Here is a 22555-nt window from a genome sequence, read left to right on the forward strand (position 1 = left end):
TGTTAGATTGTTTGGAATGAACATTATGCTTTTGTTCCACCCCGGTTGGCTAATCGAACCCAGAAAAGAAAAAAAATTTGAGGCGAAGTTAGTTGGTAGCAATGATCACACACCTGCACTGCACTTTGTTAAAAAGCTCCTAAACGATTATGAATATGCCAAGTTTGGGTTCTCCTTTGAAAATCAAAGTATGTGTGAATGGGAAAATGATTAGTCAAAGATGACGGTTCAGAGTCAGGAGTAGGTTGGGGAGATAGTTTCAAATCTAAAGAGTTGAGTTTTTGTGGGAATGGAGAGAAAATCATATTGATAGTTTTAATTTCATGTCCTTAGTTTCCTTTTCTTCATAAAATTTCATACAAGGGTAACTGAGTATTATTTTTAAAATATAAAAAATATTAAATAAGTCAAACAATATGAGTAGAATATTTTCAAGTTGTATTTCATTTTCCAAATTGAGGTATTTATAATATAAGGATGTAACCCTAGTAGGGTCAAACTAGGAAAAAAGATAAAATCCTAATTATACAATATTTGTACAAAAAGAAAGAAATATAGTCCTAATAAACTAGGAAATAAATCTCTTAATTAAGTTAGGATCTCGCTAACACTCTCCCCCAAGTTGGAGCAAAGATGTCACGCATGCTCAAGTTGTCAAGCGAGTTGAGAAAGACTGTAGTAGACACGGCTTTTATAAGAACATCTGCCAGTTGATACTCGGATGATATAAACGTTAAAGAAATAATTTCAACATCCAACTTCTCTTTAACAAAATGTCGATCAACCTCTACGTGCTTTGTACGATCATGTTGCACAGGGTTATGCACAATTGCAATTGCAGCTTTATTATCACAATACAAATCCTTGGGTTTTTGGGGTCCAAACCCAATATCTCTCAGAATCTTCTCATCCAAAGTAACTCACACACACCTTGAACTATCCCATGGTACTCGGCCTCGACACTAGACCTAGACACTATTTTTTTTCTTTTTACTCCACCAAGTAACAAAATTACCACCAACAAATGTGAAATACCTAGACGTAGAACGTCTATCAATGATTGAACCAGCCCAATCAACATCCGTATACCCTTCCACATCTGTATGACCATACTTGTAAAACATTAACCCCTTGCCAAGAGTTACTTTTAAATACCTCAAAATGCACATCACAACACTCATATGATCTTCACTAGGAGAATGCATAAACTGACTCACTACACTCACTGCATATGCAATATTAGGACGTGTATAATTTAAATAAATCAATTCCTCCACAAGTCGTTGATAACGCTCTTTATTTGTAGGGACTTAATCAGATACAACCCCAACCTATGATTCTATTCACTAGGGGTATCATTTGGTTTACAATCTAACATTCCAGTCTCTACAAGTAAATCTAAAATATGATTTCTTTGAGACAGAAAGATACCATGTTTAGATCTAGCAACTTCAATCTCGAGAAAGTACTTCAAATCACCCGATGCATATGACTTAGACAAACGATGAGTTGACACATAATGGCTAATGGGATATTTAGATTTGGCATGTATATATATAAGGAGAATATTATACTTTAGGTTTCCTATGAGTGGTTCGTAGGGGTAACTGATAAGTTGACACAAGTAGATCATTAGAAATTATCTCACTTGATTCACTATCACGAATAGATTGGGGCATTGGCAAGGCAGAGGGCATCGACCTCATCTATACAAGAATCACTATCACTATTTTCATATACGCGACGACTGGTCACTTGCTTCAATGAGACCGGTCGTTTCGACACCGAGAGCACACTGCTTCATCTCCAAATATGGGCGATCAGTCGTTTTTTCACAGAGACCACATGTTTCATCTTCATATATAGGCGACCAGTCGCTTGCTTCATTGTGACTGGTCATTTCCTTCTCGAGGGCAGTATCTTCAAACACATTATTCTCCAATTCAAGTCCAAGATTCTCTAATCCAAGACTCTCCAATTCACTCTCTCCCCCTGAATTGGAGAGGAGGGAGAGACATAATAGGGCACTTCTTTATGGAAAGTCACATCCAAAGTAAAATGCACCTTATGGGTAGGTGAATGATAGCACTTATAACCCTTCTGAGTAAAAGAGGAACCAATAAAGACACATCGCAGAGCACAAGGATCAAGTTTACTCCGTTGATGAGTGTAGACATGAACATAGGTAGCACACCCAAACTTATGGGGCAACTTGGAGACGGAGATGGGGGAAACATGGTTATCAAACACATAATGCGGAGTCTTGAAATCAAGAACCCAGCTAGGCGTACGATTAATCAAATAAGCATTAGACTTAAAAACATGGCCCTAAAGAGGATGAGGAACAGACATATCCAATAAGAGTGAGCAGGCAACTTCAAGCAATTGTCGGTTCTTTCTTTCAGACACACCATTTTGTTGAGGAGTAAAAGGGGTTGTCGTTTGGTGAATAATACCTTGAGCACGGAAGAAAGACGCCAAAGTATTATTCACATATTGGCCTCCGTTGTCAGTCCAGAAGACTTTGACCCGAGCATAAAACTGAGTAGACACCATAGTACAAAACTCTGGAAGGATGTAAGCAACATCATGTTTAATTTTCAGCAAGAAAACCCAAGGAGTCTGGTACAATCATCAATAAATGTGACGAACCAACGAAATCCTTTCTAAGTAACACGAGCCGGACCCCACACATCAGAATGCACTAAATCGAAAGGATTTACAGCTTTACTGTCACTCAAAGAAAACACAGTGTTATGGCTCTTGGCCAAAATACATGTCTCATACTTAAAATTGAACTCATCACAAAAGCAGAATAAAGATAAAAACAAATGCTTAAGGTAGCCAAATGATGGGTGTCCCAAGCGATGATGCCATAACCAAATTTGTTGTTTGTCTTTGACATTGCAACTTTGAACAATATAAACGACATGATCAGGAACTGGGGCAAAAGGCAATGTCAAATAATATAAACCCGTATTCGTTTACCATGCCCAATTGTGTGGTGAGTCTTGAGATCCTGAAAAGTGCAATGTGTATGACAGAAAGTAGCAGAAGCATTAAGTGTATCAAGTAATCGATCAACAGATAACAAATTACAATGGATATTGAGAACTAATAACGCACGAGGCAAAGACACAGTATGAGTGAGAGAGGTTGTGTCCTCACTAGTAATTGGAAAGGGCAAGCCATTAGCACTAGTTATGTATGGGTCACGGGTATTACTAGACACCTCATCAAAAAAATTTAGAATCATAAGCACCAGTGTCAATTATCCAAGTATTGAAGCCAGTATCAAATAGAGTCAGAAACATACAATTTTGCAGAAGAAGCAGCAACAACACCGACAATAGAGTTATCACCCATAATTGCAATAGAAACTCACAGATCACAGCAGAATATACAGCGGAACACAAAGAGGCACAAATATGGTAAATGCCACAGAGGCAAAGACCAGTTAAGCAGAGTACACAGCAGAACACAGCAAATACACAAATCTGGTGGATGCACGAAGGCAGGAATGACACGAACACTACTAAAGACACAACACACAAACCCAGGAGGGCACACACGGCACATATAGAAAAAAAATATGGGGTTAGAACACGAGTGAACACAACACACAGATCACAAGAAAAGTAGGCTCTGATGCCAAGTCAAATAATATGGGTAGAATATTTTCAGGTTGTATTTCATTCTCCAAAATGAGGTATTTATAATATTATGATGTAACCCTAGTAGGGGTCAAACTAGGAAAAAAGATAAAATCCTAATTACATAATATCTGTATAAAAGGAAAGAAATATAGTCCTAATAAACTATGAAATAAATTTCCTAATTAAGTTAGGATCTCTCTAACAAAATATGGGGTTAACCAAGTGAAAAATAGTTTCAAATCTGAAGCGAAAAGAAAAAGAATCCGAAATAAGGACGGGGGTTACTGCCTCGGTAGTATTAAGCATGGATAACACAATTGTTAATACATGTTAAGTTAACAGATAGCATAGTAGAAATTGGAGATGACTGTTTTTGACAAAACGTGATAACGTAATTCGAAATCTACACAGTGTTAGCAGGCATGTAGTTGGGATTCTTTCTACCCAGTATGGCTCTCTAATGTTTTAACAAGAGATGTAAACTTTGATTCTTCAATTCAATAAATTCCGCAGTTTTGACAAAAAAATAAATAAATATGTTTCTCATTTTAACATTTCTTTTGTTTATCCAACTTTGTTGTTGATAATTAATTAAGGATCATTATTCTTTACATTAGTCAATTGTATGGTATTACAATTAATTACATATTATCATAACATAAATGAGCTTTTCTTCAAGTCTGATTGCGCATGGCTGAATTGAGTCTAATTTGACTTAAATGGACTAAACTGTAGATCAGGCTAGAATTTCAAATCCTTGGTCTAGGCCTTATTTAACCCAAAAGCAGACCGAGCTGATGGAGCCTAAGCTATGAATCGAGCCAGGCTTTGGTCCATCGGGCATGAGCTAACCCCATATCTTTCTAACAACCCTTATTTTAAAGCTGTCTTTTTCAATATTAGAGCATCCACAATGGATTCTCTAAATCGTCTTCTTAGACAAATTTTAGGGAGAAATTGGAAAAATACAACTTCAACCATGCTCTCTATCCATCTCCTAAAATATGGAGATTTCTAAGAGCTCCTAAATCTGAGAAGAGAGAAAGGATTCCTAATGGCTTCCGATAATTTAATGCTTTTTTATTTTATGAGTATTTTAAACCTTTAATTAATACTAACTCTTTTTTTTTTTATAGAGATTGATCAATTAAAAAAGAGTTATAGCATTTATGACTCCCTAAACTAAGGAGTATGATTTTATTTTATTTTGGTCAAAAAACTAAGGAGTATGATTGAAGTTCAAATTTTATAGAGAGCTCCTAAAATAATTTTTGTATATTTTTAGCTAAATTTTAATTAAAAATTAGGGAGCATGATTGCTAATTGTGGAAGAAAACTTAATGGATAAGCAATTAAGTAGCTTGAATTTAATTGTTGAGCTTATCATAAAATTAGATTATCACATTCTCATTGTTGAATGAGCCCTACAATGGGCCCCACTACTGAAGAAATTCACGTATGGTAGTGATTCGTCTATGCGACGCTGCCATTGACCTGCCTTTGTATTCCACCACTTGTTTATTATATTTTGGGAGACTTTGGAAAAACACAAAGGAGAGAGAAAATTTGTAAAAGAAGCCAAAATGGACAAAATTGCCCTTATTTATTTTTGGATTTCCTAAGGAATCCTTTACATTTGCATGTCTTTGATTTGAAAGTTGAGAGGTTTTTCTGTCTTTTTTGAAAAAGCTTTGGCTTTTTCCAAAAGTGAATTTTTTTTTTTGGCTAAAACCTAAATTGTCTTAATTTCGTTAACCTGCGCTTTCAGTCCACCCTTTGTTTCTCCTTTCTAATAATTTAGCACAAACGTTGGGCAAGAAAGAGTATATTCAAGGGCGGATCTATTACTAGGCTTGAGTGGGCTCCAACCTAGGGCAAGATTTTTAAATATTAAATATAGTTAAGTTTATTCCTACTCTAATAAATATTAGTCCACTACATTAAATAAATATAATAAACTAATAATAGCCCAATTTAAGTAGAGTAAATAATAGCTTTATAATAAGCCCACCCCTAAAGCATATAGGAAATAATAAACATCAATCCAAACCAATATAAATTTGATTAGAAGTAGAACTCACGCTAATGCTCTACCAACTTGACATATTCTAATCGTACTGATATTGGGCTACACCCATAGAGAGCATTTTCAGCTATGAAACATGTTAAGACTGTACTTCGCAACAAGATGGAGGATGAGTATCTCGCGATTCCCTCATTGTCTACATTGAGAAAAAGCTTTCTGTGGATGTTGATTCAGATTCAATAATCAAACATTTTGATACACTCAAAGAGAGAAGGGTTCCACTTCACTAGGTAAGCTCTTTAAATTTTTTTTGCAATCAAACATATTTTTTTGAATTTGGACAATGTGTTTGATTTGATATTTGTTTATATTTTGTACTTTTTTGTGTTATATTTGCTTGTAATGTGACTTTTATTTATAAAATTTTATTTACATTTTTGTTTCATGAGAAAAAAAGCTCATATATAATATATCTCCTCTAAAAAATATATATATATTTAGCCTAACCCTATAAAAATTCTTGTATCCACCATTGAGTATATTGATTAAGACATGGGAATAAGAGAGTGAGCGACACAAACACAAAAAGTAGTATGAGTGTGTATGTCTGTGAGTACAAGTCCAAAGCAAAAAAAGTCTTGTACTGGCAAGTTTTCTCTTCCTTGGCTATTTCTTTGTTGCTTCTCCCTCCCTTTCCAGGAACTTGACTCACCCAGAAGACCACAGAAATATCTGGATATCTAAATAGCAAGCTAACCAACTTCAAGATATCAACCTCACATCAGACAGAGGGAGAGTGATCATCGATCGATCCGTCGATCGCCATGGAAATTGTTATGCAGCTCCTGTGAATAACCATAGCTCGTCTACCCGAGGTATATATATATATATTTACATAGCCCTCTTGATTGATGCCTTTAATTGATCAATTAATTAATTGTGTGTATACATATATATGCAGCAACATCTAGAAACAATAGCAAGCAAAATGGATTGGCAGGAATCAAAAAGGCTGCTGGGAATAGTAGTGGCAAAACAAGTATGCGGAATAACCCCAAAAAATGCTAGCAAGGCAATAGGCAAAGGCAACAGCAATAATAATATTGAAGAAAGTGCAGCTCCTGATGCAGCAGCTCCAAGTGAAAGTGTGGAAACTAAAGTACCAAAGTCGAAAGAGTTTAGTTTAGCAGAGCTGAAGAAGTGCACTCGACGTTTCAGACCAGACATAATAGTGGGTGTGGGAGGTTCCGGTAGGGTTTTCAAGGGATGGGTAAACAAGGACACCTATGCTCTGTCCCGGTTCGGCATTGGCATGGCCGTTGCCGTCAAGAAGTCCAACCCCGATAGCTATCGAGGCCTCCAAGAATGGCAGGCAAGTTTTTATTAATTAATTTATTTCATTAGGGATCATGATGATAATGTGGATGCATATTTTATGGTAGCTGATTTTCCCACTCTTTTTTTCTCCACTTATACTCCCTTTTATTTTTTAATATTTTTTAGCTGATTTTTCCACTCTTTTTTTCTCCACTTACCCTTCCCTTTTATTTTTTAATATTTTTTAATTAATTTTTGTTCTTTCTCTTTCTTATTTTATCCTTGGTGACATGGCAAGTGAAATACCCATTTTGGTGTTGATGTGTGAAAAAAATAATACATAATTCTTTAAAAATAATATTTTTAAACCAAAAAAGATAATATCCCAAGCCCCAGCCACGCTCTTTCTCTTCTCCCTTAGAGCATGTCCACCGCTGCACCAAACCTGGGCAAAAGGCCCCCTTGGCAGCCCATTTCCAGCTCCAGCGCATAGCAATGAGCCCGTGCAAATGGTGGGTCCCACCAGCCTGGGCAAGCCCACGGGCTAATCTTGCCTAGGCACCAAACGAACTCAGTGCTGACGTCACACAAGCCGCTAGCCCATGATTTTCAATTTTTTTTTTTACTGTTGGACCCACCAACCCACATTGCCCAATGATTACATGCCATGTGGCTTCTCCTAGAGCCTCCGATCAAAAAATCTTGCACAATCCAACGGTTGTCCAATTTTTGGCTTAAAAAAATCAAAAAAATATCAAAAAAATTTTAAAAAAATATCAAAAAATTCTGGAAATTTTTTCTATACATACCTACCAATATTATTCACTTTCCACACCAATTTAATTTCAAAATTTTATCGGAAAATGTTATCTTGATTTTTAGGTGAGGATTTTATGATAAATATTAACACTTGGGAATTGAAAATCTTATCCGAAAAGTTTATCAAAATCAATGATTTAAGAATAAAAAATAAAAAATAAATTTAAGTGAATAGTAATTGCCTTAGACTTGCCCTAGACTTAGCCCTCATGGGTGGAACCACAAATGGCAAGGCTAACACTATTCACGTGAATAGTGGCAGCCCTTGCTTGCCCTTGCCCTAGACTTAGCTTGTGTGTGGAGATGCTCTTACACACCGCCCTTCCGTGTTCTCTCTCCCCTTACCAAGCCCATCCCTCCTCATTTTCTCTCCCTCTTTTTCTCTCTTCCCCCCTCTTTCTTCAAAAACCATCCAGGTTTTTTTAAAAGTTTTGGGACTTGAGTGTGGCTATCGGTGGGGCAATAAGGTCGCTTTGTGGCTGGCTACGTTGGGGCATCGATGGTGGGCTACGTTGGGTGGGTGTGTGTGGGGTGTGGCATGGGGTGGGTTGAGAAAGCTTTAATTGGTTGAGTTGAATCACAAAGTGTAAAGCTCCTTACTTGAAGCGAAAAGCTTCAGACCCGAGCATTAGAAATTTCTCTGTTATCACTTAGCAGAAATGTTACAAGGAAGGACAACAAGTCAGAGACTTTTGAGAATTTGGTGGGAATAAAATATGATTTTGACTGATGTTGCTTTTGGAGATGAAAAAGAGAAAGCTGGCTTTGGTGATAAAAAAATAAAATTTTGGTTTTTGAATTTGCAGAGAGAGGGGTAGAGAAAAGGAGTCGAGGGAGAGCGAGCCATTGATGTTGTTGTGGCTAGGGGGCAGTGCAGTGTTGGATGGTGTGGGTGGTAGTGGGGTGGTGGGCCTGAGTGCAGAGATGGGAAGAGGAGGGGGTTGACGAAGAGAGGGGGTTGTGGGGCTGGGGAAAATATTTTTGTTTTGTTTTGTAAAATATTAATTTTAAAGAATTCATCTATCCATTGAGAAAAAATATTAAAAATGAAGTGCAAGTATGAAAATTAAATATAAGGAAAAATAATAATATAAGAGTGAAGTAAGATAAGGGTAGAATAGGAAAGAGAAAGAACAAAAGAAAACAAAAGTGATTAAAAAAATATTTAAAAATAAAAAGGAGTGTAAGTGAACAAAAGGGGAGTGGGAAAATCAATTTTCTATTTTATATAAAACAATATATATATATATATATATATATTTGAGAGTAAGTAAATGGCCTTAACTTGTAGACCAAATATTTGATGTTCGAATCCTCACGACATCATAATTGTGTTGTGTGTGTGATAAATCTCTCTCCCTTTTAGTTTAAACTATTTATTCTACTGAAAAAGAAAATAATAACATTAATTTAATTCAACACACGTTGCACATGGGCATGCAAGTTTTTCTTCTATTGCATTTTCATTTGGAAAGTCAAAAAAATTGCTAGTATTAATTAATAATACAATTTTGCATTTTTCTGTTGATGCATGAATTATTCAGAAGGTGAAGAACCACTGCGATGGGAATTAAGACTTAAGATAGCAATTGGAGCTGCACGACGTCTTGCTTTTTTGCACACCTCAGAAAAAGTCATCTACCATGACTTTAAGACCTCCGACATTTCGCTGGATTCGGTACCCTCTCTTTGTCATTCTTCTTTTTTAATTTAATTTAATTTTTGTTATTTTTGTTTTGGTTGATTTTTTATTTATTTTTTCTTTCTTTCTTGCTGGGAATTATGAAATCTAGGCCCAATAAATGGCAACTCCCATGTAACCACAAGCGTCATAGGCTCTTATAGATATGTAGCTCCGGAATATGTCGCAACTGGTAATGTCACAACTTTTCCGTAAACTTTCTTAACCATTTGAATTATAAGTTTTTTTCAAATGAAAAGCTAGTATAAGTTTTACTTCAAAATTTTCCTAACTAGCAATAAGGCAGTCACTTTTATTACCAGACCAAGATTTACTCAATCTATTGGAGAGAGGTGGAGAGAGGTCTCAATTGACATTCATTTTGCAAACTTCACGTTATTACCAGACCTATTTCCTTGATTCAATGGGAAAAGGAAACTCTATGTTGGCTTGGTCTTGGTCAACAATAGACGATTTCCACACGAATATATTCAGACTTAAGGGATCACCTGATCTCATGGGTTAAGCAAGTCTTCTGTTCTATTGCTGCAGTTATTATGGCCAAGTAAAAGTCTTCAATTTCGTGACTTGACTTTCAAATGAGTTTTAGTTGTACGAACAGGTCATGAAACTATCATACGAAAACATCATGCATATGGTGTCCTGTCCACCATTACAACATTGAATTCACTCAAGTTCCTAACATGTTAATCCAAATTCATACCTATATCTACTCTTAAACTTATTTATTTTCAACAATTTTTTGATTCAAATCATCCAAATTCAAACTTCTTGTTACTATGTATGTGTGTGTGTGTATATATATATATATATATATATATACCTGGTGCAAAAAATCTTGCAATGAAATAACCAAATCTCATCACGCCCTCTTGCAAATAAAGCCTAATTATCATTTTTAATTTATCAGAGGCTGATTATAATTTAACAGCATGGAATGCCTATTGCCCTTATATTGCTTAATATTATGTCTTTGGTGTAGTTATTTTCTCTAATATTTGCCCTTATTATTTTTTATTAAATTTTTCACGTTGGTTTTCGGATGTTGTCATCTTCTCCGCTGTATACTCTTATGGTTTTTGTTTAATAATAAAGCATCCTTCCCTAACAACAACAAAAATTTAATTATTTTAGCTAACACTTGCATAAAAATTGTCAGGTCACTTGTACATAAAGAGCGACGTGTACGGTTTTGGTGTGGTATTATTGGAGATGCTAACAGGCTTAAGAGCCGTTGACACAAATCGACCCCATGGTGAGCGTAGTTTGGTGGATTGGTTAAGGCCTTCTCTTCACAAGAAGAAGGAGCAAAAGAAAATAATGGATCCAGGGCTTGGAGATCAATACCCATTAAAAGCTGCCTGCCAAGCAGCTGAGCTCATTCTAAAATGCCTAGAATCTGATCCCAAAAACAGACCCTCCATGGAGGAAGTTCTCGTAACTCTAGAAAAGATAAATGCCATTAAGGAAAAGCCAAAAACTGCAAAACCCAATGGCAGAGGACGGCAAGGTGTACGAGGAATGTAGTGCCAGTGCCACCCCCGTCGAAATTTGCATCTTGTAATACACTTTCGTTTTTATTTTTCCTTTCTGGGGACTTTGTATATGGACCTGTAGACATTGAAATTTTAGTGAAAAAAAAAATCACGAATTTTTGTCAGCGGTAAGAAATTCAAGATTTGACTAGTCAAAGTTAACCCATTCAACTCTTGGGTCTCATATAAAATACATGTGGCGCATGACTCATCAAGACAAAGATGAGCGCTGGAGATAATGCATGTCAACATCTAAGCACTCCATCAACAAATCAAATTACAATTGTCCCTTGGTTAGGCCATATAGGCCCCGTCCGGCCCATTCAACTCTCAGGGCCAAAAATCCTGTTATTGGGTAGAATGTAGGCCGACCGCTCTTTGCTGGCCCGGTCCGGCCCATTTTACAGGCCTAGTTTCCCCGGGTGATTTCGTCGTTGGACAGTTCACTTGGACTAGAAGCTGAGGATTAGGAGGGTTATCCAAATTTAATCACTCGCACCTCGCGCCACACAGATCACCGACCCTTTCCACTTCCCACTTTCCACAGGCGGATTATCTCTCAACAGAATCCAATCCAACCTAACAGAGGCAGAGGCAGAGGCAGCAATGGCGGCCATAAGCTCTGTTGTAGGAACTGGAAGCGTGCCCCAAATCCAAAATCGTAGTGGCCTTGCCCCTTTTACCCCTTTACATACTTCCTTATTTTCTCCAACCAGGTATTTTCTTCTTTCTAATTTCAACTTATTAACTCTGTCTTCCTTAGAACAAGTATGATGCTTTTAAGAAGTTTTCTTGTTTTTAATTTTGAATTTCATTTGGGTTGGGCCAGCAATCCAAGCCAAGTTTGTTAGGTTCAGCCAACCAAATGCCTTTACATGTTAGATTGTTTGAAATGAACATTATGCTTTTGTTTGACCCTGGCTGGCTAATCGAACCCAGAACAGAAAAAAAAATTGAAGCGATGTTAGTTGGTAGCAATGATCACACACCTGCACTGCACTTTTTTTTAAAAGCTCCTAAACGATTATGAATATGCGAAGTTTGGGTTCTCCTTTGAAAATCAAATTATGTGTGAATGGGAAAATGATTAGTCAAAGATGACGGTTCAGAGTCAGGAATAGGTTGGGGAGATGGTTTCAAATCTAAAGAGTTGAGTTTTTGTGGGAATAGAGAGAAAATCAGATTGATAGTTTTAATTTCATGTCATTAGTTTCCTTTTCTTCATAAAATTTCACACAAGGGTAACTGATTATTATTTTTAAAATATAAAAAATATTAAATATGGGGTTAACCGAGTGAAAAATAGTTTCAAATCTAAAACGAAATGAAAAAGAATCTGAAATAAGAACAGGGGTTACTGCCTTGGTAGTATTAGGCATGGATAACACAATTGTTAATACCTGTTAACAGATAGCAGAGTAGAAACTGGAGATGACTGTTTTTGACGAAATGTGATAACGTAATTCGAAACCTACACAGTGTTAGCGGGCTTGTAACTTAGTGTCTATCATAGTCATGTTCATGTCCAAATGGTGTTGAGTGTTTAACACGACTAGTAAACTGGCTGTGTTTCAGTTCAACGGACTTAACCTGAACATAACATGTGTTGATAGTACGCTGCTCACTACCTATTTAACATGTTTAATAAATGTGTGGTGTTACTGTTGTGTAGAATGTTCCTTTATTATTCATTGAATTTAAATGATAACTTTCATTGATCTTGGGCATTTTCTTGTCGGTGAAAGGCGTCTGCTTGAAGTTGGTGCTGGTAGGACATCTACACAAAGTGCCATTGATGACAGAACTACTTTTGTTTATCCAAGCCTAAATTTGACAATGCCGGTGTAAGTAGGACACCTCAAATTTCCTTCTGTTGATGCATATTTTTTCTCAATCTTGCGTTGTGTGTCCTGTTTTGCACAGTTAGCTGGTGTGTTTGAATTTTTTTGTACAGTTACAGTATGTCTATGAAGTTTGTGCATTTATGATAACATATGATACTAGCCTTGAAGCATGAAAAGAAAAAAGTAAATTGGCTTAATTCTTTAACCGTGTAGCACTTGTTGGATGTGGATCCAAGATGAAAAGTGCATTATCTCCTCTCCAAAACATTCTTGAAGAACTTTTGAATAGCCAACAAGAAAGAACCAAATTTCTCCTCTGAAAGCTCCTCTTCAAAATTGTTCTAATTTTGGTTGCTTTTGCTTTGGACCCTTGCTCAAAACAGAAATACGAATTCCTAAATCCAACCATCCATTGACTCATCCAATCCACATTTAAATCTGAATCCTTTTATGCAACACATATTCTTCCATCAGCCTTAACCCTTGTTGTTTATCGCCTTAACTTTGGGACCAAATAGTTTTTATTACCACAACCCTAACAAAAAGGAGGCAACAACATAACATAGTTTTCAATATGTGGTGATATTATTTAGTAAATTCCCAATCACTTGCCATAGAATGAAAGATTAGAAACTGTTTTTTCTCATGCTGTGTTTCATCTGCTTTAGCAGCACAGTAAATAAACTGGTCACATCTCAAAGAAATATTGTGTGCTCTGCTTTGCCAGAATCATCTACTTCTACTGGTAAGTTGTTCTATTTTCACAATTTATGGCAGGGATTCATTGCCTTCTGATTATCTGACACATTATACGGCAGCTTTGGTAAAAAGTGAACTCTTTTTGCCCCTTTTACGTACTAGTTGCTGCTGATACAAAGGAGGTAAAAACAGCTCAAAAGGCAGCTCCAGCCAAGCCTAAAGTTGCAGCGAAAGCTCCAGTCAAGCCATTGCCTCAAATGATGGAGGAGGATGTTATCCCGCAACTGAAAGCAATACTTGAAACTCAAGATGAACTCTCTGACATTGAGCTATCTTTTCAAGACAACAAGGTCAGCTATCTACTTCTCTGTCTTTACTAGCATCATGTGTAACCTAAAAGCCAGTTATTACAAGTACACTACATTGATACTCTGGTTTGATTGAAATGAATATAGCTGGAAGGTTTCTTTTTAAAAGGACATTCGGTATTCATTTTGGGCCTTCTTTCCCGGTGGAGTCCTCACAGGTACGTCTTGCAAAGTTTATTAATGTTGTGTAGTGCACAATTAGAAAGAACGAAAAACAGTAAAGTTACTTTGTTGGGAAAATGTGCAGGTCCAAAAGGGTTTTCTCTGTCTTCCTATGGCCAAGGAGCGAGTACAGTTGAGCCTTTTCTCATTGATGAGAAGAAAATAACGGCAAAACATGTTGTATTTTGGGTTGAAAAGCGTCTAGCAGCTCAAGGAATCATTCCGGTGTGGAAAGACTAAAACTCCTAAACGAGTTATTGACATTCATTCCCGATGTTGTAAAGTAATTAAGCGATGCATCCCTTTTCTGTTTTTATGAAAAATGGATGAATAATTTCATTATTGCGTAATTTTCTCATTGGTATTTATGGGGATTGAGTATTCGTCATAGCTTGTGTAAACCATTTTTAATTCTGGCATTACTTAATTGTGACAATGTTTATATATTGCAGATTGATGTCTTCCTGGATGCAGATTGACGTGATCTTCTTGTATTGGATATAGCTAATTCACTTGTTAACTTTTCATGTAAATCATTTTCTTGTTGTAAAGAGGTAGCGACCTTGTACAACTGTAATATTATTCCCTTTGTATATGATCAGCAGCAAACTACTCAATTGATGCAGACAAAACAAGTTGTTCCCAGTTTTACAAGTTATGACCTTGTATGCACTGCATGTAGATGTCTTGACATTTATTAATAATGCACAATTATGAGACAATTTGTAAATAATCAGCCTGTGAGAGGCCTTGGTTGATTGTAATTGAATGACTATCAATATATGTTCATAACGTTGGAGTGATTAAAATGCAAATCGAGTACAAATTCATGGAAAGAAACCCTTTATAATTTGTCTTAAAGTTGGAGTGCCAGTGCCACAAGCTAAGCTGAGAATCTTAAAAATATTAAAACATTCAAAGCCCATGCTCCTCTTTACCCACGTGAAAGCTTAAGTAATGAAGTGAATCATTTAAATCCAGTAATTAAACATAATTAATTAAGAAATATGATTCCACATGCTGCACGCTCTTCTCCATGCTAGCCTGGCCGTGCTTTGCTTTGCTTTTGGAAACACTGCAATGCATATGCATGCTCCCTTTATATCATGCCTCAGTTTTCTTGTTTCTCTTTTCTTTATGAAATACGATTATAAAACTTTCCTTCCCTTGCCAATGCCATAGGCTATAGGCATAGGTGGGTGGTTTGTGTGTGATGGCTTGGCGCCGCATACACTAATCATTTCTATTATGATCAATAGTTTTCAAAGTGCTGATGTGAAATGTGATGAGATTTAGCATTTGGAGAAGTATACAATAAAAATTAAATGTAAAAAATTAAAAATCTCAGGTGTTTTGACTGGGTTCAGACTTCGAGGTGGTTTCTTTCTTTTTTTCTTCCTTTTTTGTTTTTGTTTTTGGGGTTATGATTCACTTCATTGAAAGCCCAAAGCAGTGTATGTCAAATAGGACTTTAAGGTGGTCTAGTTTCATGAAAAGTGGATTGATCACTAGGGTTTGGTATTTTAATGGGATGGAGTCTTGGAGAAATTATAGAATAGTACTGTATTACCAAGAAACATAGTCTTTCATTCAAAATATGTCATGTGTCATTTTAAAAAATTTATAATGTTTTATTTTACAGCTGAACTTTTGCCTTCTAGAATAATATTTTAAAGAGAGACTCAATATAAGCCCTACCTGATATCCCTAGACACAAACTCATCTATCTATATAACTCGTTGAAACCAAATTCAAATTTAAATGACCAGTAGGATATAAGAGGTCGTAGTATTTCTATGTTTTTACATCGTTGCCACTAAACTTCATATTTTATTTATAATTTATTTCAAGCATTTCATTAACTGCCATAATTGTAATTAATATACTCCCTATTAATAGCATATCAATCACCCCATTTCTTTTAGTTGTCATTCCCTCTCACATCTCGCCCCCTAAAATTGCAAAAAAAAAAAATCTGTAAATTACATATCCAATAATGTACCTATGAAAAATATAATATAAATATATACATATAAAATATAGGTATATTATTTAAAAAAAATCAAAGTTACTTTGTAATTGCGTATATTTTTCATAATTAAAAATAGGTACACAATAATTTATATAAAATATAGGTACATTATTTGAAGAGGAAAGATAGGTACATTATTAGAGGAAAAAAATTGGTAAGTTATTTGGAGAGAGAAAATAGGTTCATTTATAAAAAATTACGTTTGATAAAACAAATAATAGGTACTTTATTCAGAGAAAAAAGGCTATATTATTTATAGTAGAAAATAGGTACATTATTTAGATAAATAATAGGTACTTTATTCGTAGTAGGTATATTATTCAAATGGTAGGTACATTGGATGACATATAATACCTAAATCCTAATTGTAAGTACATTAAAATTAATGTAGGTATATTGGAATAGATAATTATGTACACTTTTCATACTAGGTAAATTATATTTTTCATAAAACAAATAGCTACATTATTTTTTCAACATAATTAGTATGTACAGTTTTATTCATAAACAATTATAAAGTGGATTATTAGTCATGTATAATTCATAAAAAGAAAAATAGGTTCATTTTAAAAAATTACGTTTGATAAAACAAATAATGGTACTTTACAAGGAGAAAAATTATATTATTTATATTAGAAAATAAATTACATTATTTAGATAAATAATAGGTACTTTATTTAAAAGTAGGTATATTATTCAAATGGTAGGTACATTGGATGACATATAATACCTAAATCCTAATTGTAAGTACATTAAAATTAATGTAGGTATATTGGAATAGATAATTATGTACACTTTTCATACTAGGTAAATTATATTTTTATAAAAACAAATAGCTACATTATTTTTTCAACATAATTAGTATGTACAGTTTATTCATAAACAATTATAAAGTGGATTATTATCATGTATAATTCATAAAAGAAAATAACATAAACATTTTATTAAACAAACCATTACCCAAATTTGAATTTATTGCTAATTTTTTAAATGTTCCAAAATTAATTCCATCTATTACAACCATTTGGAATATTTTCAAATTCAACATCTGTCATTATATACAATCCAATTAAAAACTGTTTCCATATTGATTTCTACATTAATATACAAAATGCAATAATGGCTTAGTTGGGGGTATTTTTGGAATCTGAAAAGTACAATAAATCAGATTTTATGCTTAATTAGGTAACTTGCTGAGTTGGATCCTAGTCATGGGTTTTTACTTATACAAATTGGGTATTATTTATAGGAACAAAAAGTGATGGGTTTTAGGTATGGCAAATTGAATTTAAAGTATGGTGTTTAAGCCAAATTTACTATATTTTAAAAACAAAAAAACCTAAGACGCCGGAAACCAACTCCCACAACAACCCAAATCTTCCCCTCAGACTACCACCCAACCCAACTCCATTTTTGGTTGGCCACCAATTAATCTAAAACAAGAACCACATAAAGAAATCATGGAAATAACAAAAACTGATTATTTCCTTTGTTGTTTCTATACAAATGATTATCAACAACCCAAAAGAAATAGCAACACACTACAGAGCACACCGTGTCTCATGGACTATTGGGTTGGGTGGAAGAAGTGCAAGGATGAGGATTGGATTGTGATGGAAGGTGGTTTCAGTAACTTCTTTGGGTTCTTTCTTTTTAAAATAAAAAACTCTAATTCTAAAGTTAAAAGAAAGTATTAAATCCAGCTGTAAAAAAATGACATATAACATATATTTTGAATGGAAATCTTTCTCATTCGCATTGATAGTCTGATGTCATTATATAATTTCTCGGAGTCTTGAGATCCTTTTGAGATTAATTTATATCATTTTAATGGCATTTACGTACCTTATTTATTTATTTTTTTTAAAATAATCAAAGCAGAACTTCATTCGAATTAGCTCTAAAGTTACAACATAGAAATTTGAACCTCTAGGTGCCATTTAGTGACTTCGTTAAAACTTTGTTATAAAAAAATTTGAAAACGGGAAAAATTGGATAGAGGAAAAATAGTACCACATTGAAGGTCCAACATAATCTCGCATTTTATTATCATGTGAATGAGTTATTAGAATAATCACTCTGACTTCTGAAAAAATAAAAGGAAAAAAATCACTCTGACGTTATCAGTATCATCTCATGGCCCGAGAGAGATGAATATATAAGTACTCTAAAACACCATAATATGCACAAGCAAAAGATCCCAGTATTACTTCTGGCACATCATCCACAAGTCCCAATCATTTTGGCCCACACAACATAATACATGTTTAACGTTTGTGTGGCTTTCATTGTGGTTAAATGTGAGCGGGTTGTTTCGTCGGTTTCTGACGGCAGCTATTGTGATGGAGGTGGTGGGGTGCGAGTGGACGGTACGGTTAAGCCATCGATGTCACTTGAATGAGATTTTGGAGGAAGTGATGACTATCGATAGTGACAAATACACACAGGGGAGCAAAGGTTATCAACTGATGCAGCACGGAAGCACGGAATCGACAAACATCTAAATCCAAAAAAATAAACTAAAATTCATCAATGACTGGAATCCATCAGAAAATAGAGAAAATCTCTAAATTTGATTAATAATATGAATAAATCGATTAATAAAATGTCATGAGTTAGCTTAAATAGAAAACTAAAAAATTCCTAAAACCGTATGAAACCCTAGATTCCATAATATTCATAAAACTTAACTAATAAGAAAAATAATTAAAATCATATCATGAAAATAATATCTTGATTGCTAACTTATTCAAAAAATATAAATATAATATAAGTCTTCTAAACCTATATATTAATTATAAAACCAATAAATAAAAACCTTAAAATCTATATTCTAACTATAGGAAAATAATAATAATACCCCATGCTAGACACTTCATGAGTCCGTCGTTTCAACATTGTGAAGAAAAATACGACTAAAATAATGCTGGCCAATGTAGAATCATTTATTCTACATTTGTTAAAACTCTACATGTTGCTTACATGAGACATTATTTTTTTGGACACTGAAGAATGACAAGTTAGGCAGCATGTTATGTTTGGCTAATTGTAATAATTTGTAATCACATTGATTATCAGTAAACGAAATAAATCTCAGAAGTAGCCCACATTGTGTGAATCACACAAATATTGTGTTTTGTATATAATAATCGAATCAACAACTTTTTAATTGGTCAAGATAGTATACTAATCTCTTCAATCTTTGAATCAGATGCTCAAGCTTGTCATTACACAATTGGAGAAAGATGAGGAGGATCTGCATCAGATGGCAACCTATTGAAGAAGTTATGAGGTGTTTTAATCAATATGAGAATAGATTTCTGTCTCTTTTATTCCTAGATGTTGTAATATTGTTGCTCACAAATTGATGTTCATGGAATGACTTGCCCAGTTGTAATTTGGGATGAAAAAGTTCCTCTCTGGTTGAAATCTTCTGTCGAGGATGAAATGGTTGTATCCCTTTGATTTCTTTCAATGGTTTTCTGCTAAAAAGAGGTATTCTAATATCCGATAAGTAACAAACAAAAAACTGATCCATTGGCATTGGACATGTCATGACGATCAAGAATGGTCAGGAATCGAGAATTTAGAATCGAGAACCCCGATCGGTATAAGAATAATTCTCATTAAGCTGTTTACTAAATAATGGAATACAAAAGAATGATTGATTCATTGTTATTGTTTAATAATTGTATGAATCAATCCAAATTAATTTTAGAATTATGGTAGTGGTATGTTACTTTTGAAGTTATTAAGAGAAAACAGAATGAGAATCGATGACTCACTTCCTCTTAGTTGATCTGATACCTTCTGTCGAATGTGACAATGATTAGGTAGAGCCTTATTTTTTTCATTCACGAAGTAAACGAAAAGTCGAATGTAAATCATTTATTTCCTTCCATACTCACATCGATAAACATGTTCATTTGAAGGAATGATTACGAACTGGCATTAAGGATTTAGATATATTATAAGGTTAAATTGTAATATTACAACGCTAAAATCTATATATGTCAAGATTTGAATAAGAAGGAAATGAAGAAAACAAATTGATTCCAAATATGGCTCCATATAATCATTTCAAATCCATTCAAGTGTTTTACATCCAGTTATTTCAAATATAATGTTTCTAGTTTTCGCTTAACCATTTAGCATTGTGAGAAATGAGAAATCTAAACCCTTTCTTTTAATTACCTCCATCCAAATGAAGCCTAATCCTATATTTTGGGAGAGATTTGAAACTGAATATATGCTTATGGTTAAGTAAACTCTAAAGGCCATGTATAATTGTATTTATATGCATCTAATTACAAATTAGCGTGTGGCAATCTTTGCAATACTTTTGCATCATCAATCGAGGCATGCCGGTGCTGCGGAGGGTGATGATTATATCCAATGAGTGTCAATCATGAACCTGAATGGCTCTTGTCTTTCTTTTTCTTTTCTTTTCTTCTCAACTTAAACAGTTGAGCCTAATCTAGCTAACAATCCCAAAAGGCCCCTACCTCCGCGAGTGTGATTCTCTCCCATTCATTAGCACTGCTGCGCTGACTGAGTGAGTGAGTGAGTGAGCCAACTCATCACCATCATTAGTCCCACCAACATACCTTTTTAATTTGGCCAACTCACCGTTAAATATGCATGCCTTACTTAACTAATACATATCTCTTTCTTATTAGATTCTTCATGAACATGCAGCTTTGTATATTTTACTCAGTTGTTCATTCATCGCAATTCTACTTCTATATTATTAAGCACACAATCATCACTAGTTACTGCATTGACCCCATATATATCCATTTCTATAATAGTTAATGTGCATCGACTCTAAATGATAAATTTAACACACATCAACGATTAATAAACAAGATGTATAGCTATTTTAAAGATACATAAAGGTCTATGAAGACTAGCAAGGTAGAGAATTGTAAGCAATAGCATTTTTTAAAAACTAAACAGGACTTCGTAATTTGTGGTTCGTGTTTTCCAACATTCTTATTCGAGTGCCCACTGCATCAAGGGAATTATATATCGTTACAAGTTACCACCAAGTGGTTCGTGTTTTCCAACATATCGTTACAACTAATTACATGCAAAAGAATATAAAAGACACGCCATTGATGTAACGCATGCCGACCCATCTTCAATTCCAACCACAACAATTAGTTGTACATGATCTGCTCATACATTACATAAGCAATTTTGTTTCTTTTCAATCATCTCTCTGTCATGTCTAGCTACAAGTAGGCTTTGCTTTGAGTGAAAGTTTTGACCTTCACATAGGAATTAAATTGCGTGCAGAAAGTTGCTTCCACACCATCTTTATTTCATGCGTATTTTAGGAGAAAATGAGGTGCACTCGTAAATAGTGCTTAGCTTAATGGGCCATGATCATGAATTCATTAGTTATAGTTCTAGTGAAATATAATATATATACCCTCATCATCTCACTGTCCACATTTGAATTCTCATCATATACCTATATATCCCAAGTCATGAAACGTTTTCTGATTTTTTCTAAAATTTAAAGGCTGGAAATTTGTATTTACTTGAATGATGCTATGTACGCAAAAAAAAACAATCAATCAACGTTAACCCTAGAACAAGAGAGTTGAGAAAATTCTCAAGGTTTATTTGATAATGATATAAGTCTAATTGTAAGTCAAAAAGTTCATTAAATACTCATACCAAACCCCAGCTCAAAAAACAAATGAAAACGGAAATACTCGAATCTAAAATATTGAAGAAGGAAATGTTCGTATGTCATGACATACATAGAGTTAAAGTTTTGTTCGTCTCATCGTTCCCTCAAAACGACATATTAAGTCTCAAATCAGACACGAATTAAAACCCCAACTTCATAAATTCAAAACTGGTTTTTTTGCTTTGCGTAGTGCTACATGAACTGAGCTGCTAATTACTATCGTACATCAGTGTGCCATCATCATGAAATGGATGACTTTAAACGTGCTTCATTACTACTATAGTACCCTTTTTAATTTATTTTAGGTGACATTCATTTTGGTACTAGAGATTCAATTATATATAATTAGATTAATTCAATACTACAAGTACATTCTAAATGATGAAGCGTGTAAGGAATGTAAATTAGCTGAACTGGCAATTAGAGTAGGTAACATGGATTTCGAAGCACAAAAACTGTATGACCCTTTATCAACGGAATCTGTTGTTAATAACTATATTATTTCTTGTCATTGTTACTAAATATAATTAAAAGCTTGTCAAATTTTGCACTAATAGCTTTTTTTTTTGTCATTGTTGACAAAGTGGACTTCAGTTAAAAGGGCTAGACGAGCTTCTCTACATATAAGGGTAAAATCGCCTGAGTAACTGAAAATCGAGCGTGTTTTTAATGATAAGCAAAATGGACAAAA

The 22555-nt window shown here is 34.5% G+C and overlaps 1 long non-coding RNA gene and 1 pseudogene across 3 annotated transcripts; both read left to right on the forward strand.

The window, feature by feature from the left end:
* Positions 1-5908: 5908 nt before the first annotated feature.
* On the forward strand, positions 5909-11178 carry LOC103336748 (uncharacterized). 2 transcript variants are annotated; one of them, XR_016128478.1, is made up of 5 exons: positions 5909-6557; positions 6644-7054; positions 9363-9496; positions 9612-9692; positions 10680-11178. It is a non-coding gene; the product is annotated as an uncharacterized LOC103336748 (long non-coding RNA). The 2 variants fall into 2 exon arrangements; XR_016128477.1 differs by lacking the exon at positions 9612-9692 and having other exon boundaries at positions 5913-6557.
* Positions 11179-13544: 2366 nt separating this feature from the next.
* Positions 13545-14778, forward strand: LOC148915503 (uncharacterized; annotated as a pseudogene). The gene is made up of 5 exons (XR_016122277.1): positions 13545-13644; positions 13761-13948; positions 14054-14124; positions 14214-14411; positions 14581-14778. The product of XR_016122277.1 is annotated as an uncharacterized LOC148915503 (transcript).
* The last annotated feature ends 7777 nt before the right edge of the window (positions 14779-22555 follow it).

Source organism: Prunus mume, linkage group LG7 (assembly GCF_029339155.1).
Source record: "Prunus mume cultivar Tortuosa linkage group LG7, ASM2933915v1, whole genome shotgun sequence".
NCBI lineage: Eukaryota > Viridiplantae > Streptophyta > Magnoliopsida > Rosales > Rosaceae > Prunus > Prunus mume.